Source organism: Colobus angolensis, unplaced genomic scaffold, assembly GCF_000951035.1.
Source record: "Colobus angolensis palliatus isolate OR3802 unplaced genomic scaffold, Cang.pa_1.0 Scaffold124, whole genome shotgun sequence".
Classification (NCBI taxonomy): Eukaryota; Metazoa; Chordata; class Mammalia; order Primates; family Cercopithecidae; genus Colobus; species Colobus angolensis.
The window spans coordinates 2,893,038-2,900,517 of record NW_012113586.1 but is presented as its reverse complement, the minus strand read 5'-3'; positions in this window follow the sequence as shown (position 1 = coordinate 2,900,517).

The window sequence follows — 7,480 nt, the reverse complement described above, 5'->3', positions numbered from 1 at the left end:
TAAAATTCTGTGCACCTCTACGCTTATTTCCTTGAGGGAGATTCCTGGAAATGGAGTTACTAGGTCAAAGGGCATGAACTCATTTACTGCTCCCTGTGTGCTGCCAAGCGGCTTTCCAGAAGAGAAAGGCTGAGGTCCCGACACTTCCACGAGAGGCATACAGAAGATGGCCATGCAGGAGGATTGGAAACCACACTCGGCTTTGTTTTTTGTCTCATCTGTTCAGATGATCTCACGAAGACGGGTCTTATCCAAACTCAACTTGTTAAAACGTACGGTAGCAAGTAATTTGGAATAGTCAACTCTATGGGCCTATCCTGTGGATCTCTGAACATCCGCAGGCACCTTCCCACGGATGCTGCTTGGCCAGGTAGACAAGTCAAGGGGGAGTTAGTCCTGCAGGAGGTCTCAGGCCGGAGACTCTGTGCTGAGATCTGAGATGTCATCTGCCGCATGAAAATACTAAGCCTGTGTGTAAGAAATATAAGACTTGTCATCAAACCTGCCAGTAATGATACATTCTAACATTTATTATTTACTCAATAAATTATGCATATTTATTAGTGTAATCCTGATATTCATCTTAGGAAGTGGACTTTATTAGTATGCTCATTTTAATAGTGGGAATGAGGAAACTATATAAGATGCAGAAAGTGGTTTGTCTGAGGTCACGCAGTTAGTAAACAGGTGGTGGATCCGGACCGATTCTGGTCAGTCTGACTCTATGCACCACACACCCACCCACCATGCTATACTGCTCTACTGTCTGACTGATGGGCAACACATACTCTAGGCCAACCAGTCTTGAGTTCCTGGTAAACACTGCTGAGAACAGCACTGAAAAGAAGCGTTGGCAGCACCTGAGGCAATCTGATGAGGTGCTGTTGTCCACTGGATGAGACAAAGTGTAAAATGCAGATGGCAAATGGTTTTTATCCCTTTCCTTGGCATCTGGTAAAGGGTACATTCCTTGTACCTCTTCCTTGTACCTCTTCCCCGTGCTACCAAGAGTGACCAGGACTAAGAATCAATGTGGCCACCAAGACCCTCTGGCTTCTGCTTAACCGTGCCCCTCTGCTCTCCCCCCTCCTGCACAGGGCTGTGAGGGGTGTGGTGTGCCGGTCATGTTCACTTCCTGGTTTGCTGGTGCAGCAATGTGCAACACTGAGACCTGGGCCCTCCATGGCAGAAAGCATTGTGCTAGCCCAGTGTGGTGGGGACACAGCATGTGCTCCAAGAGATGGATGGAGAGAGGAAGGGTCAGGCACGTGCATGGATAGAAAAATCGATACATAGATCAATAAAGAGCTCAGGCCAGGTGCAGTGGCTCGCACCTGTAACCCCAGTACTTCAGGAGGCTGAGGTGAGAGGATCACTTGAGCTCAGGGGTTCGAGACCAACCTGGGCAACATGGTGAGACCTCGTCTCTGCAAAATATATGTATATTAGCCAGATGTGGTGGCACATACCTGTGGTCCTAACTACTTGGGAGACTGAGGTGGGAGGATCCCTTGAGCCCGTCAAGTTGAGGGTACGGTAAGCCTTGTTCATACCACTGCACTACAGCCTGGGTGACAGAGCGAGACCCTGCCTCTAAATAAATAAATAGATAAAGAGCTCAGCACCATTTTTTTTCACTAGTCTGAACTAGATTGTAAGCTCCATGAGAGCTGGGGCCCTGTTGCTTCATTAACTGTGGTGTATCCAGGGTCTAACACTAATTGATGCATGGTTGGTAGGGGACAAATGTTAGATGAATGAATGGTGGCAGGTCTGTAGGACTGTCAGACATTTGAATAAGGCATTCTGCTTTTTGGAGTTAGGAAGGATGTCCCTGCATGTGGCTGTGCCCCAGGCCCCAGCCAGCTCTGGGCCTGTGGATCTGTGGAGGAGCTGAGGCACTGCTTCCACCATCCAGGTCCAAGAAGCCAGGCTGCAATACCCAGCAAGACAGCTGCCTTTCATCTGTGGGGTTTCCCTTCAGGGAGGGCGTGACTCACAGAGGCAAACCGTTCCAGCTTCCTGTGGCCCTGAGTTCTGCTCAGTCTGGCTCTCAGAGGCCCAGTCTTATGGGCCCAGCCTGCCCTGATCCCAGCCCTCGGTAGGATGCTAAGGCAGGGGTTGTCATGTCAGGGATTCCATTAGTCCTGTGGTTTTTAAACTTGAGTGTGCACGGGAATCCCCTGGAGGTCTTGGAAAAACACAGATGCCTGGGCCCCACCCCTGGATTTCTAATTCAGCAGGTCGGAGGTAGGACCCAGGAATCTGCATTTCCAACCAGTTCCTGGATGATTCATCCTTTGAGAACTGTGTTAGGCCCACCTCTGCCAGGCCTTCTGAATTCCACGTAAAAGGGTGCTGAGGTCTGATGTCACCAGCAAGGGACTATGGGAGCCTCTGTAGGCTGGTGGCTGCTGGGTGGCTCAGCGTGGACCCTCAATACCCATTGCCGCTGCAGCCGCTGTTATCTGTCATGGCTCTGTCCCCCCGGCCCTTCCCTTCCACCGTTCCTGCCCGACCACCTCTGCTTCCTTAGCCCTCTGCTCAGGAGGGTGCTCACACCTGGACTGAGCTTGGGAGCTCCCTGCCCAGTGGAGAGAAAGAACCACTCACCCTCCTCTCCTCCCTCGGCCTTTGCTAGAACCCAGCTCCATCAGCCTTTGGGACCCCTGTGGAGCTTCCTGTCCTGGCCAGGCCCACCATGCCCCGCAGGATTGCCTCCCTCCTCACAGGCCTGCTTTCACAGGGGCCTCCCTCACTGCCTCTGAAGCCCCATCCTCCTCGTCCTGCAGCTTTCCCGCCTGTCTGTCCTCCCTTCCCACATACACCCAACTCTCACCAGCCTGGGCCTTTGTCTTGCTGGGCCCTGTGTTTGACCAGGGCAACTTACTTGGAAATTTCCTCCAACTTTGCGAAGGGGATAGTAAGTAAAGGAACCAGGACCCAAGGCTCAGGAGTGGTCCTGCTGGGAAATGCTTGCTTCCTGTGGACCCAGCTGAAAAGTACATAGGAAGCAATTATTTAATAAAGGGAAAGGTAATAAAGAAGCTCAATAAATATCTGTTGAATAAGGGAACACAAAAGCTGCTTTCCAGATGCACACCCAAAAACACCTCTTTAACAAAGCACTTTGATTCTGTGAGAGCCCTGCAGGTATGTGTGCAAAGCCCTTGATCGTTTGACCCCAAGTGGGGAAATGAGAATCCCCTACCAGGACATTTCTAGGTTGGAAATTTCTCTGGCACAGTGATTTCTAGTGAGTTCCATGGCAGCTAGTGCCCTAGGCTAATAGGTGCTAAACATCAAAAAGCACCCTAGAGATAATAAATTTGGGAAGCACTGACGTAAATAAATATAAGATAGTCCATGCACTGGGGGAACTTCTCTGAGCATGGGGTAGGGAGGGGTTGCCTCAGGCCGTTCCCAGGTTCTTAGACCATGAGAACCTGCCCCCAAGTCATCTGCCTAGGGGTTTGCATCTGCTCGCAGGGCTGGGAACCTGGGGGAGGGTAAAGGTAAGGGGTAGGATGGGAATGAAGGCAGTTTTCCATTTTCTCACCTTGCTTCTAATTTGTGTGTAGGAAGGAAGATTTCCTTTTCTTCCAAGCTTCCACCAGGGAGGCCTTAGAGAGGCTTCCCCCTTCCCTAGACTCCCACAGAGATGCTGAGGCCTTGGGGGTGACTGCCAAGGACACTGAGGAGCCTGATACCCGGGTCAGAGGTCTCTCTGTACACACACACACACGCACACACACTCACACACACGCACTTGCATGTGAGCCTTGCAGCCGCAGGCCACTGGAAATGGAGTCATGGTCACCCCACATGGGGACCCTTGATATAGAGGAAGACTCACAGGAACATGGGCAGACAGCTGCACCAGAGTTTAGAGGAGCGTTCCCAATGCCCTCGATGTGCACTCGCCTCCTGTCTGGACACAGGATGGACTGTGTTCTGACAGTCCAGGCATGTGAGGTCAGGAGCACAGAGCAGGGTGGAAATCACCAATAAGAGAGTGAGCTGGAAGCTGGCATTTTGGGGAAGGTAGTGCCATGCCATCCTCCCCCTTCCCAGCTTCATGGCAGCCAGTAAGCTTTGCCCTCTTTGAGGACCTGCATCCCTCAGGGACCTGGTCAAGGCAGGGTGGGCGTGGGTGGGGCCCCTGTCGGGGAGAGCTGGGCTTTGCCCAGGCCCTGCATGGGAGATTAACCACCAGGGAGGGCATCTGTGTCCAGCGTGGGAAGCTTGGGCTCCTGGTCCTGCCAGTTCAGGTTCCTCTTCTAGAGAGATGTTTTCTTTGGAGCTCTGGGAAAGAAGTTTTCTGGGACACCTGTTGAATGTTACACCCACCCACTGTGGTTAGAGGAGAGGGTGTGCAGAATCCCTCGTCACCCAGCTGATGTGAGACAGCAAACCAAGCCTCCTTGGCCTCGTGTCCTGTTGGGGGACACCCAGAGACGGTGTCCCAGCTCCACTCCAGTAGAGCTACAGGAGGAAAAAGATGACAGAGCGAATTTGACTCCCAGGAGGGGCCTCTCAATTTGAGGCCAGAGTAGGGTTGGAGTGGGGTGGGAGGTAGTTCTAATCGCTCTGGAGAGAAGCTCAGAGATGGGGAGGAGTGGGGATAGAGCAGAGTGGAGGTGGAGCTAGACCAGAGTCTCCTGAACACCTGGTAATGGTTCACACCAGCCCAGAACCTCATTCACCTCAGTCAATCGTCATCCAGTGAGAGCCCCTCTGACCTGGAATGGGCCCTTTCCCCAAAGTGGTCAGTGGATGTATGGCTGTGGGGCCTCTGTTTATGTCTTCCCAGGCCACTCTCCATGGGTACAGTGTGGCTGCAGGTTAGGCCTGTCCGTCATAGCAGCCCCCATCCCTGAAGACCACTGGGGAGCTGTTCCTCTCTTTGCCCCCGTTCATCTGGCACCCACCTGGGACAGGCCCTGCCACAGCGTGATCTCCCACCTGCCTCCTTGGCCCTCTTCTTGCCTACAGCAGTCCCAGGGCTTTCACCTCCTCTTGTCTTCATCCATCCTGTTTGCTCCATGTTTAGAGTCTTGGCGGGGAATCTTCATACTTCGGAAGGGAGTGGGACATTGAGAAAGACAGACTGGTGCTGATGGAAGTCCCCAGGCTTTTGCTGAGAGGCAGCGACACCTCATGGTGTGGACAGGTATGGACGGTTATTCAGGGCCCCCTTGCCTTCTGCCATGGCAGTGCTGGCAGGGAGGACCATGTGTGTCTAATAATAGCCAGAGTTCCAGCTGCCTTAGCCTTTCCCTTCCGGAAGCTCACTTTAGTCCGTCCTTCAACTCTTGGTGGCCCTCACTGCTTCAGCTTGTGGCCTCCCAGAGCCGTGGCTTCCCTGGCAGTCAGTGGTGAAAAGTCTACAAAACCTGGAGCCCGCAGAAGGGTTGCTATGTAAAGAAATTGTCCCTGGAGTCTTACAGTCAGAGAATCCATCTGCCCTTGGCATCTCCATGGGTAGCTGGAGCACAGGTACTGTCCTGGCATGGCAGCCCTTCTGGGATGGTCTGATTCTCCCTGAGCTGATGTTGGCACTGGTTTCTAGGTTTCCATAAAGCTGTTCAGGTCTAATTGTGCAGAATAGAGGGGAGAGTGTCATTCTCCTGCTAAGAATCTGGGGTTACCTTTTCCCCCTTCCTCCTTCCCAATAGCACAATGTCCTACAACAGTGATGGGCAAGGCGGGGAAAGGCCCGTGTTGTCCAGTCATCTCCCTCATGGCCTGTGGAGTGTGGGATTTGGGGCTCAGCTCTGTGCCTGGCTGAGCCTGAGGCCTTGAGCAGTGCTCATTCAAATCTCTAGAGTCTAAGTCCTCACCTCTGAATCATGGGGCAGGGATTGGACCTCTGCCTACCCTCTTCACTGCTGCTGGGAGGTCAGTGTGGGCCCACTCAATGTGTGTTTGCTGTGATCGCAGAGATCCTGGGCACTCCAGTATCACAGAGATGGTATAGGAAGCTTTCAGACAGTAAAATCTGAGAGCTGGCCCTTTAAGAGATTAGTGGATTCCTAGCTTAGCCCAACAACCAGGCCAGGAGCAGGAGGGCTACAGCAAGAAATGGGAAAACACTTCCGCCAAGCTCTCTACCTAGGATTGCACCCTGTTTCCAGGTTACTGGAATGTACTGGGGCCTCAGCTCACCTGCACATGCAGGGAAGTCCCCAAGCCCTACAAATTCTATTTGCCCTGAGTGACTGTAGCTGGACAGTGTGCGTGCGTGTGTGTGTGTGTGTGTGTGTGTGTGTGTGTGTGTGTGTGCAACGAGGCCGCTCCAGGCCCATGGTTTGGAGAGCCAGGCAGCAGGACACTGAGCACCCTGTGGGTAGTGCCAGCTTCTCAGCAGCTGAACAGGTTGGCGCTGGGAGAGCTTGGAGCCAGCTGGCTCTCAGCACCGAGACACACAGGGGCGGGACCTCTTGGAAATGTAAGCCTGAGCTCCTAAACCTCTACTCAAAGCCCGCAACCACTTTTCTCTCCATTGTCCTCAGAAGAGTGAGGCCCAGGGCCCTGCCTGGTCTGGCCTCCCAGGCTCTGGTTCACTGTTCTCCCCACTCCTTCCCATTCTCTCAGCCCAGCCACACTCACATGCCTCTGTCGCTGTCATTGACGTGCTGCTGCACACCCCAGGAGCCTTGGCAGGTGCTGTTCTCTCCTAGTGATCCTTCCACTCCTCTGCTCATTACCTACTCTTCCCTCAGACTTCCTCGACCAGGTCAAATCCTCATTTTAGAAGGCCATGTATTTGCTCTTTGAAGCATTTTTTGTTGCTGCAATTTTGCTTGTATTGTGCTACCCAATTAAAATCTGCTTCCCTGACTGGGTTGCAGAGGTTCAAGATGATCTGGCTTTTGCCTCCCAGAGTTCCCCAGTGCCAAGCTCTGAGCAAGGCTCAGTTTGTTAGATGAATGGATGGATAGATGGATGGATGAAAGGAAGGAAGGAAGGAAGGAAGGAAGGAAGGAAGGAAGGAGCAAAGAAAGGATGGGTAGATCAATGGATGGATGGGTAGATAATGGACGGATGGGAATGGAAGGATAGATGGATGGATGGATGAACGGAAGGAAGGAAGGAAGGAGCAAAGAAAGGATGGGTAGATGAATGGATGGATGGATGGGTAGATAATGGATGGATGGATGGATGGATGGAAGGATAGGTGGATGGACGGATGGGTGATTTTCACTCTGCATGTTTGCCATCCCCAGTGCTACAATGAAATGCAGCCCTCAAACCAAATGGCCATTGACTGAACTCAGGACCATTTGCTTTGGCCAACTCATCCCTTAGCCCTTAGCCCTACGGAGCACGGGTGGGGAGGGGTGATATTATTCCTCCAAAGGCTGAGATCCTGATGTCCTTGACCTGGTTTAACCCTCCCACCTCCCATCCAGGGCAACCCAGCCTGGTAATTGAGGCCTTCTGGAGGCACACAGACCATTCATACAAGTCGGCAAGG